Source organism: Anomalospiza imberbis, chromosome Z, assembly GCF_031753505.1.
Source record: "Anomalospiza imberbis isolate Cuckoo-Finch-1a 21T00152 chromosome Z, ASM3175350v1, whole genome shotgun sequence".
Classification (NCBI taxonomy): domain Eukaryota; kingdom Metazoa; phylum Chordata; class Aves; order Passeriformes; family Viduidae; genus Anomalospiza; species Anomalospiza imberbis.
Window position 1 is genome coordinate 51,849,950 of NC_089721.1, and position 12,817 is coordinate 51,862,766.

Here is a 12,817-nt window from a genome sequence, read left to right on the forward strand (position 1 = left end):
GCTGGTGCTTGACAACAGGCAGGACCCTGACCTGCTGAAGTACTCTGATCTTATTTAATACATTTACTCTGATTTAGAATTTTCCATGGTGTTGCCATTGCACAAATATATAAAGCTGAACCAGATGGCATTTGTATTAAGACATAATGCTTGCAGATCAACATTAAACTGGAGCTATATAAAGAAGTTCCTCAGAACACTAACAAGATTAAGATAATGAATTCTGCCTTTAAAAATACAAAGATCAGATAGCAGTTCTGGTATTAGAAAGGGGAAAAAAACCCAAACCACTCTGGCTTTATTATTGTTTGAGTACTCAGTATTTGGAAAGATGGAATATTAATTGGAATAATATTAAAAGTGCAGTATATAAAATGCACCGCACTGCAAACAAATGTTATGTAAGAGACTAGTACATATTGTTCTGTTTATTTAGGTGACATATTTGTCATAATTACAGTGAAAAAATAAACAAAATAGGAGTGTTTCAAATGCAACATATCCTCTGGCTATTCAGTGTTACACCAAGAGCAGTTGAAGTTCACAGGACAGCAAACCTTCTATATTTGAGCAAAGAGATGCTTTATATCTGAAGCAAATTAAATAAATCACCAAAAGAGTCGTATAGAACTCAATTGGCAGTGAAATATTCAATACCAATCAAGCAGAAGAATGCAATTAACAGCTGAACTTTTCATCTATCTGTGGATTAAATCCACTAACTGTAAAATGTGAACATTTTGAGAAATTTTGATATTTCATAATTGCATATTTTATCACAATGGGGAGGGTGTGTGTGTAATAAATATAATTCCTGTCACACATATAGCAGTACTTTCAAAGGACATACTATAAAATATAAAGAGTTACAAAAGAAAGGAATAAAGTACACAATTTAGTAAGAAAGAAACTTAAAAAAAATTTTACAACCAGACAGGTTAAATAAAAGTTTTCTTTTATGCTCACTGATGTAATTGTGTGTATCCAGTATTGAAAACTTGACCTCACAAAAGTCACACTGACGTGACCTTCATAAATAGAAGAGTGAAAAAGAGACTAAGGACAATTCCAGTCCAATTGCTTTCATTTGGGTGACGTCCGTGCCCACACCATATTTTGTACTCCTCCTGTGACTCCAAGGAACAAGAAAGCTGTAAACTAGGACAGCCTTCACATAGCAAAGAGAAACATATCAGCACTTTTCAACCTCCCTTGTCTGTTACTGCTGGTGACTCAATTATTCATTTTGCTTCTTTCATTTAGGACTTCTAAATTCTGAACTTAATTTCTGCACTTCCCCCCTCTCACCCCCTATATTCATGGATACCCTTTCAAGAACCGGCTAGATATAATTTCTGAATATCTTTAAAATCTAATTATTTTTTTCTACAATTAAAACTTGCATTCAAATGCCTACTACCTTGCCCTGTGAAAATTGCAATGAATGCTCCCTCATTATTTACATTTCACTGAAAATTAAAAATAGATGCATAAATGCATACATAAATAAACCTTTAGATCAGTGTTTCAACTACCAGGATGAAATCCAAACAGAAATATAACCCCAAACTGAAGCTCTCAATACTTTTCTTTGAGGACACCTTGCTTTGTATTTACATGTCTGTTACTGCCTTTTTCCTCCTTCTCATAAATCCTTTTTCTTTTCTGTGTACTATTCTTGTTTATACACCAACAGAAAGAAATTACTTCCTGAACTTTGAAAAACAGGCCACAGCCATGCTTTTGTTTTCCATTTATTTTCCCACATAAGTTCCCAGATAAAGCATGTTTCTCCCACAGATATGGGAAACATTGTTTGCTTCTCTGAGAAACGTGTGTCACACGGAAAACTAAGATACATCAAATGAGAAGTAAACAGATATATCCATTCCCTCATTTTCTCTCAATAAATTCCTAAAAAGTTATCTCAATACAACAAACAACTTCTGTAGAAACTCTTGCAAGACCAGAATGCACCTTTTTATTTCATCTCTAACAGCTCTGAAACTGATGTCCAAGTCCAAGTGTGTTCATCAGACTTGCTTTGCTCTTCTGTTTTTTACCCATAACACTATTGACTCACATCACAATTAAAGAGGATAACTTAATTTTCTGGGGTTCTTTTCTCCCTGTTTTTAATTATTAAAAAACCTAAAACAAAACAAAAAACGTCAAAAAAACCCCAAAAAATACTCCAAAACCCAAACACTGAAAATTATGGCATCTCAATATTCTCAGCATACTTACAAGAGCTGCTTTTGTTATTAATTGTGTATGAAACAGATGATGATTCCAGCTTTTTCTCCTGCATGGGAATAATTTGCAAACTAATCCTGATTTTTACAAAATATCTTTTATGCCTCTGTGCTGAATGCTTTGCGCAAACAAATATTAGCCCATGGCTTGTTTGCAAACTGCTGGCTGAAAATGTTTGTTATTCATGGCATAAGACTTATCAGAGAGTTAACATTTTATTGATTTATAGTTCTCAGGGTTTTTAAATTTTAAACAAACAACAATAGACTCAGAAGTATATGGGAAGTGGTTTCAATGGGTAGGAGGAGAGGAAGCATAGATAACCCAGATAAAAATAAAGCAAGGTTAAAATGAAATGTATGAAATGAGACTATAGGATCATAGTATATTTGACTTAGAGAACGAAGGTAAATAAACACAGAAAGACATTTTAAATGTAATAACTTTTTAAAAAACTGGCAACATTGTTAATCCACAACCCACTGTGACAGAATATACAGTCAATGTTATTTCCAGTACACATTTTCAAGATAATGTCTTATATGCACTGAAATATTAAATTCTTTAGTTTGGGGATCAGAAGCTTTCATTACAGAACTAGTGTTAATTTAATTATTCACAAGCAGTGATTAAAAAAAGTAATTTATATCAGTGAGATGAACATGCACTATATAAAAATAAGAACACTGTGGTGAAGCGCACAGCGCCCTTGCTGGAACTCAGTCAATGTCAAATACTTAATCTAGACTTGAACCTCATGACTTGGCAGTCACCTGTAGGAGATGCTCAGAGACTTAACAGGATTACAGGTCTAAATCTTATATATTGGTAGTTTTTGAACCTTCAAGGTGTCATCGAAACATAAATATTCATCTCTGGGTGAACTCTCTGACACAGCAGCCTTCCTCAGCACACAAAGATTTGATCCGAGTCCATGATTCTTGCTGAGATATGCATTGCATCATTGTCTATTTTCAGCTTGTTACATTCATCAAAACCTATCCCATTTATTAAACTGCTTCCTGCAGCTCAGGCATTTGAAATGCAGAGTGCCAGCAAGCAGCTGCCAGGCACCATGAAGGAAGGAGGTGGAGCAGATTTGAGTAATGTACAAATTGAATTTCAAGTGACTGAGCAGCCTCTTTATCTCTTAGTGACACAACCAGTGATTGTAACAGTATTCTTAAAGGAAATGAAACCTGGAGCCGTGGTTCAATCACTGGGTACTTACTACGGCCCTTCCCAGCAGTCCTCCCAGAACTACTGATGAGTGTGACCTTTGCAAAAATGCACAAAGCCTTGATTTCTGTACAGTTAACCTTTACAAGCTGGAACCCTCCTGTGGAACCTAACCACAACAGAGGAATGCTTTGGAATGAAAACACACAGACGTATATTTTATGAAAGGGCAAATTTCCAAAAAAGAATGAGAGGAGAAATAATAATAAAGCAAGAAAGTTAAATTATTTTGGAGGAAGACAATAAATGGTTTTTCAAATAGACAATTACCTATTGTTTGATAGGTACTTGTCACAATTCTCATATTCCACACATATGAAGAAGTCTAGCCCCAAAGCTGCTTTTATCTGTAAAATCTTAACATCATGTGTTCTACCAAAATCACAGTAGATTCAGATGCCATGCTCAGACAGTCAGTGGGTTCCCATCAGTATTCCTCGCTTGCACAGCTGAAAGTCATGCCATGAGTGAGAATATCTGTCATGAGAGACTTTAGGAGGAAGGGATTTACTGTTCTCCCATCCTTACAATTCAAGCCTTGAACTGATAATGTGCCATGGGCATATTATAAATAATGCCATGGGCATTATTTTCTTGAGCACTCAATAATCCATGTTGCCTCAGCCATGGGTTTGTGCATTCTAGCATTCCTTTGATGCTGCTTGAGGAAAAAAAAAAAAAGGTCATTTTACTTATGCAAATGTTGACCAATGCAAAACAATTTTGCATTGGTAACCATTTCAGTTGATGCCACAGTAGGTAATAGAGGATGAAGGATAAAGGCTATTAGAATACTTTGTAAAGTTCTCTTCTGGAGAAATTTTGATGATAGTTGATTCCTCATCTAATCTATTTTCTCATTATCCTTGATGACACTGATAGCTCTTTGGAAAATTTAAATTATGTCTCTAAACCATGTGAAAGGCAATTCTTTTATGTTTTGTTGATTTCATTTCCTGAGTATATGTCCTTGTGGATATGGTCTTTTGGGTAAGACCATGGAAAAATGACATCTTTGAAAACAAATCCTTACAATGGAAACATTTAATTCTGTAATTTGTCTAAAAATATTTTAGTTTGGCATATAGAAGCCTTCTCTCTCATATGTCCTGTCCCATTGTCTGTACTTGTCATGCTAGTAGCACAAAATCCTGCTGTTATATTTTCTTGGATTATTCTATTCAGGCAGAGATATCAACTAAAGCATTTAACATAGAAAATTATGAAAAATACTAAATATATAGAGTATTAATTGACAGAAGAGTGTCAGTGTCCCTAAAAGAGCACAAAATAACTAACTCATAAAAATATTTTACCTTTAATGGCAAACTAGAAGATTCACCTTGGGAAGCAATATATTAATTATTACAATTTTTGTTTCCCTGGACAGACTGAAAACTTATGACAACTTTTTGCAATGCACTTTTTAAAACTACAACTGCAAGATACATGGGTAAGAACAACTTCATTCTAACCTACAAAGTGAAGCCACATGCTTGGACCACAGCAGGAAAATGACTTTAATTCATTCTAGATGACCTTTTCATTGAAAAGCAAACCTCTGCCCTAAGGCTATTTAGAAAGGTTAGGTGTACCTTTTTCCTTTTACTATTACAAGGCATATATTTATTAGTGCTCTGTGGTGTTTTTTTTCCAACCAGCTCCAGTTAGCTTTCAGAAAAATCAAACAAATACCACCTTCATTCCTACCTTTTTCACTTTTGTAGATCATTAACTATTTCCAGACTCTTGCTTTTGAGATCTCAGTATATTTAAAAAAAAAAAAAAAAAAAAAAAAAAAAGTGCAGTTCAACGGTATAACTGATATAATTCAGCAAACAATAGGCCATTAAATAGCCAGACTTTGTATTCTTTAAAACTAGTGTTACTTGCTATAAGTAAACAGTTTAAAAGAACAAAAACATAAATCTCTAGTGAAATCGTGTTAAATTTTCTGCTTTTCATCTCTGCCAATAAGGATTTTGATATAGATATATGGACTTAGCACCCAGGGGACAATGTTAATTACCAACAGAGGAAATCATGTTCTGTATGCAGATTGGTGAAAAGTCTTTATTAAATACTAAGAAATAGTTAATTCATCATCAGTCAGAGCTTGAAACCAGAGGCTGCTGCTTACTAACCATTGATTACAGTTTATGGTAGAAATAGCCTTGCTGAAAAATATTTGTTACCAGGTTTTAAACCATTCATCTTCTTTTGCAGGTTAACCAACCAAATGGATGTAAGCTATTTGGAGCAACCACTATTAGTATTCAGGTGTTTTAAACATCAAACAAGCTTCTTAGTGTATAGTCTATAACAACTTGGGCATTAATAGCACAAAATATGAAAGGAAAGAGCTTCCATTCTAGATACAGCATGATATGTAAATACAAAGGTGTAATTTGGCTTTTAACTGGCATGGTCCCTCAGCTACTGCATATGTCATACAGCCTTAGTTCTTTCAATAGAAATACTGAGAGCTGGTGGAACACATAAACATAAGGGGTCCTTCTGATGAAGATGGGTCAGGGATCCACTGTGACTGTAACAGCTGGTTACATCAGGTCTTTGTGGTGGTGAGAGGAGGAACTCACCCTCCATCTGTCTCACCTATGATGCAAAGATAGACTTGCTCCACCTGAAAGGCTAATCCTTGTTTCTGTAGGGAGTAGTATGAAACTGGTGTATCAGCCAGTACAAACACAGAGGATATAAAAATAAATTGTAGTTTATTCTTGTAGTAATTTCCTAATCAAGCCAAGACAATCTCCACCACGTGTAAATGAATTTGTCCATCCTTTGGTCTTCTGCTGAGGCAGCTCCACTCATCCTTTTTCCATCACTGCAGATTTTCTGGAGCCCACAACAACATCAAGTCTAAGAAAGAGAGAAAAATGCCTGTGTGAGTTATTCCTTTGGCTGGGATTTCTACTCAGTTCCTTTCAGTCTTGGAAAAATCAAACAAGGGAATGTACTTACTCTGAAACCAGTTCAGCAACATTTCTTTCAGGAGTATTTCTGGAATATGAGAGTGTCCCAGATTACTGCCTATACCCTCTAAAAATGTTCTGATTAGATTAGTTTTAGCTTCATTCTGGATGTCTGTAGCCGTTGGGACAGTGCCAAGAGTGAGAAGCGACGCTATTATTAGAAATCCTGTTTGAAGGACACAAACCATTGCAGGATGCTATTTCAGGACAAGCTGCACTGTGCTATGACCTATTGCAAACAAAACTGAAGAACCTGCGGTGGCCCACTGATGTTTTTTATAAACCCATTTTAGCTCTGTTGAACATGCTCAGCAGTATGTACCTAAAAATGCATCAGTAACAGCATTGTTAGTCTTGAGGTAAAAGACAGATAGTCCCAGCCATGTGTAAGCCCCTGCCAGCTTCCACTGAACTTAACTAATGCAACTCTGCCACATACAGCACCTCTGGGATCTCAGTAATGAAGTGACCCATCTTTAATAATTCTCGAAATCACAGTAATACAATAACATTTGTGACCCCGTCACTTAAGATGCTACTCTTGAGTAGCAAAATAATAAAGCAGGAGCACGTGGGGTGGTTAAATCAATAGAGGTGGTAATGACGCAAACGGTAGCAAATTGTGGGACTCTGTTATCAGCACTGCAAATACTTACAACCAAAGACAGCAACTCTGAGGGATTCAATTGTACTCAGTCATTTCCTTCTCTAATGGCTATTTCATAATTGTGGGAAATATCACATGCATGTTAATTCTTCAAATGTTCTTGGCCAGCTTCCATCCAGTAAACAAGCTTTGCTATTATCTGAGTATTTAAGTCAGCCGAGCTCTCAATAATAATTTAATGACTGGATTTCATATTGCTTTGGGAATACTTCTTAACTGAATGACTGCACTGAGAGGTTGAAATAAAATATTCTTGTAGCCATCTTGGATTGTGGGGCTTTTTTTCTCATTTTGAGGGTTTATTTTTTATTTTCTGCCAATGATTATAATGTTGCAGAAAAGAGGAAAAAGAAGGAATGGTTCTTTATACACAACACCAAATTTTATTAGGCATGTTACTTGAGGTAAAGGTCACTTAAAAAGATGATTTTCCTGAAATCAAATGCCTAGAAAATCATCTTCATTTAAAGTGCTTGTTCTGCGATCTAGTGAATTTGTTCTACGGCTGTTTGTGAAAAAGTATTTAAGAATATTAGACTTTTGGTGAGGAGCTTACACCTGGAAATGGTGAAATGTTCTAACCCCAAATAATACATGAATGATAAGCATGGAAAATTCTGTAAAACTTAGGCATTTTTCATGTCATAGTTTATGCTGATACTCATCGCATATGTTGTGCAATCGATGGCTTAAAATATACAGTTTCCTTAATGTGGACACTGTCATGCACAGAAGAGAACGACTGTACTGATACATCATTTCCCTGCATTGTGTAGGGAATTAACTACATAAGCAGACACAATGTCTTTTGACTGACATCAACAGAGTCAGACTCAAAGGCTGATACCACCATGACTTGAGACTTGATGAGGCCTTACTGCTTAGCTCTTAATGAGCTTTGATGAACTCCCTCCTAAAAAACCTTTTTATGCTTTCTGTTGACTCCATATGGCATTCTGACGAGCTCACGCTTCTTAAGTACTTCTGTATCAGAAAACAAGAGCAAAACTGAAACAAAGTGAGTCGTCTGTTTTACTCTTTGCTTTCACTGCCTGAGATGATGTGGAGGTGTTAATTACACGACTTCACTGAGTCGTGACTACTAACAGTGTGCAAACAAGTGCATGTCAAATTCAGCTGCAGAAAGCTTCTACTAATAAGGTAAAACTAGCAATTAGAGCTGACATTGAAGTCATACTTTTCTTTGAATATTCATTTATGAAGCAGTTGTTTTTAGGCTTGCTTCTATTTTCTTCAAGAAAACTAATAGGAACTCCCAGTCATTCATTAAAAATGACTTAAATATAATTTGGTGATCCAGCACACTGGATTAATGCTCCTTTGTACTAATCCACTGACCCTTTGCATCAAAGGCAGAGAACTAATGTTGTCTGAGATTTCCCAATCTGTGACCTTGGCATAATAGGAACAAATTGAATTCCCAGAAGAAGAAAAATGACACTGACCATATAAAATCACTAACCCCGTGTCTGAAACACCATTCATTTCATTTAAGTTCTACAGTGGAGCTCCTTCAGTTACAAGAAGAATGAATATGATTAGCACACTAAACTTAGGCTTGTCACTTGGACTGGGGCTTTTTAGTCCCTTCTTTACAAAGCAGTTTTGACATGCTTCTTTAAACACACAAGCTTTGCATTCCCATGCTGGATGAATGCATGCCAGGAGGAAGCAGACTGCACATTCAAATCTCTTTATGTGCCTGAATCCCCAAATAAAAAACAATTGCAAGCTCAAACTCAGCCATGCTCTTTAATTCCATATCCATGGATTAATTATTACCCTAAAACCAATTCATGACCATTCAAAAATCTTTCAAATTAACTACAGAAAATATCAGCTTTTTAAAAAAACCAGCATATCTAATGGCCATATATGGCTGACAAATTCAATGTTATTAAAAAATAAGAAAGAAAATAAAATTGTTCTGTTTGGAAAGATCCTTCCTTTGATCAACAATCTCCATTTTCTCCCTATTCTATAACATCAGCCTTTCCCAGTGTTGACCTGTGGTGGATATGCACCACTGCCAAGCATTGCTGAAACTGCTGAGGACACCACTGCTGCTCCAGGACATCTTTCCTCATGGTGATATCTGTCTGAGTAATAGCTGGGCTTCATATCATTTGACTTATTACCACATATACTTCTCTCTTTCATATTTGTTGAGATATTTATGGAAACCATCAGGGAAACCTCTGTTGATACCTACATGCACACATTATCAGGGCCCTGTGGTTCAAGTGCCATTTTCCAGCCAAACTCAGGAAAGCTCTTGTTGGCATGCTGCTCTGGGAAGGAGAAGATAAGAGGACTAAATTTGCATATTAGCACCAATTATAAAAAAAATGGGACTGACAAACATAAATCTGCAATCCTAATGCAGACACCTGGACATTGTTCTATTCTGTGAGTGGCTGAAGAGTGGAAAAGTTAAACTTCTGATAATTCAAGCTGCACCTACAGAGAAGGAGATATGGTAGCTGTTATTTTACCAGCCAGCCCCCCACTCATATAACGATTTGACAATGCATTTTTCTAACTGGTAATGTAAACAAATATATTTCAAAGTAAAAAGAAGAAAAGTTAGAGAATTGAAGATGAGATTTGCAGACAAAGGTAATAGATTTCATAAGGCAAATACGGCTGGAAATTCAGTAAATTATTCGTTTTGAAGTGCTTTTGGCTTTGACATTAACCAGAGCTTTGAAAAAATTATTGAATTCTACAAGTATTATTCAAAGTGTATATCATGTGAATACAACTTTAAAAGTGAGTTGGTGAAAGAGCTTAGTGCACTCTGGTTTTATTTGCAAATTTATGAATACTTACAGGCACTTGAAACACAAAATTTTTCCCCTCTTTAGCAGTGCAAAATACACAATGGATCTCTACTGCAAAATAGTTAAATACAAATAGTCTAAAGGAAAAAAAATCAGGAGCAAAACTTTCATCTTCAGTGAAAGAGAATTTCCTAAGAAAGTGTTTCTGTTAATTATTTCTTGCAGCAGTTACTGTCTGCCAAGGTAATGCATTACTACACAATTTGGAAAAAACTACAGTTCTAATTAGATGAGCAAATAAGTGTTCATTTCAATTTATTAATATAGCTGCAGGGCTTATTGCAATTTATCTCTCATTTCTGAGACCAATGCATGCAGGCTGGAAATCATTGTGGTGAAGTAACTGGCTTTAATAAAGGATACAGGCAGTGAATTATTCATGCAGAGGGGAGCAAGCCTTGATGCTTTCCACTCACTCCTTTAATTAACTGTGAGATGCTGATGGGCCTTATAGTATGCCTAAGCTTTCTTAGTTTATCTGCCTTTAAAAGTGAGTTCTCTTGTAGCTGCAAAAACGTTGAGTTTATGAACAGCTTAATCCAGCAAATCCTGACAAAGTAATTGCTCTACAGCTCTTTATATTTTTGCTTTGCTTTTGTGTCAGTACCATCACAATGACACAAGCCTTCAATTTCAGCCCCTAAATAAGCTCAGCTGTCCCCTGTAAAAGTTATACTGCTTATAAATTCTACAAAAGATTGCCCTATAGCTTTGCTACTCAAAGCTCTTTCTCTCCTGAAAATGATGGATAGGAAATTCACTGATGAGGAATGTGCTGTTCCCAAGGCATGTCCTCAGATCCCCCATGAGCACAGGGCAACTTCGCAGTATTTGGGCTTTTTTATGCTAAAGGTTGCACCAGGACAGTGTGCTACCAATGGCAGTGGTGAGAATATTCCTACCCTCACTGAGGCCCAACTGATGAGTCCATGCAAGGTTTTCCAAACTCCTGGGAACTTTTGATTGTAGTTTTGATTTGCCTCATTCAACAGAACTGTTTCTGTGAGACAGTGTGTATATACATTTGTTGGATCTGGCTTCAAACGAGGAAAAATTTGAAAGAGTATCATTCAGGCAAACTTTACCGAGATGTAAAAGTACAAAATTAGAGAATAATAGAGTACCAGGTTGAAAAGGGACCTCAAAGACCATATGCTTCAATCTTACTTTGCAAAAGCATGCTCTAGACAAGAAACCTGTTCAGCTGAATGTTTAAAAGTATCCAGCACTGGGGAATTCATCATTTATCTGAGGAGACCATTCTGATGCTGACTGTTCTCATTGTAAAAAAATATAAGTAAGAATACATTCAAAGTAATTAATATTTTCCTTTCAGTTTATTGGACTATTGGACTATTATTTTTTATTATTATCAGTTTGTAACTGCTTAAAGTAAATGATCTACAGAAGACATTTTTAAAGCCTGAATCAAACAAACATTGCAAACTCATACCAAATGTAGGTGCTCTGATTTTTTTGTAGGGGGATATATATGCTATTTATGTGGGTTTACCAATGTGCTTTAAAGATATCCTGGGGGATCAATGATTATAGTTTCTTAATGAGAAAAATAGTTTAAAAATTTGTATTAAAAAATGTTTCATTCTTATGTACGGAGTACAGCAGAAAAAATGTACTTCAGAGAGACTTTCTGATGAGAAATAATCCAATGGTTTTTCTGCAGTCACATTAGCAACATTATTAGATAATTGATTGTCCCTTATCTGACATATCTACATTGCTGTAAGCTGTTACCAAGCAAGTAAAATATGTAGTGCACATGAACATTTATTGAGCAATTTATGTATGGCAATAGGAGTCTTCCTTTGACTTCCTCCATTTCTGAGGTAAAGAAAGAATCTGAGGGGCAACTTACTCTACCATTTCTTTGTAGAAATTGAATCACTTGTTCTATAAATCAAGTACCATGTTAAAAGCTCAGTGAAGTATACAATGATGTATGTGAATTAGCATCGCAACTTTTGTCAATAAAAATCAAAGCAGCTTTATGAAGGTATTGATGTTTTCAGCTCTTGTGAAGCTTGAATACGTTTAAGCATTTACCCCTGGAGGGACTGTTGATCCAAATGAATATATTCACTTTGAAACCAGATGATGGTCATGGTGGCAAACAAACTAACATCTACCAAACTAAATGTGGAACTTGCACTAACCAGAGTAACTGTCAAATTAATAGAAATGCAAGTGCTATTTTTAATGCAACAAGATAAGGTTGAAAATAAACACCTGATTGCTGTATTTTAGTTCCATTTTCCATTTATTTATGTAATTTCAGGTAAGGGAAGTGGAAGTAGAATGCAATTATAATAACATTTTCACATATTCCATCTGAAAAGGGATGATTGTGATAACAGATCTGTTATTTTCTCATTTTCCTTAGTAAGTAAAGACTGGTTTAAAACAGAAATTGTTTTTATTGGGTTGTTGGGGTTGGTTGTTTTTGTTGTTGTTGTTGTTGTTGTTGTTGTTGTTGTTTTTATTTTTGTGGATTTTTTTTTGGTACGTTGTTGGGTTTTTTTTAAATGCAAATGTTACCCAACATGTGCCAGATCCATTCCTGAGGCATCTGTGTAAACCTAGTGAAATTCCGGCAAAGCTTTCCCTGAGCAACAGCATTGATTTCAACAGAATTTCTTGACATTGATGTTGATGTGCCACATCTAGCTGGCCCTGTGTTGGACATTGTTAGCATGAAAGCCGTGCATGGTGTAGGTGCCGTTTATTTCTACAGAAATAACAACTGTGTGAAAAATAATGCCTTATTTCTGTTTCAA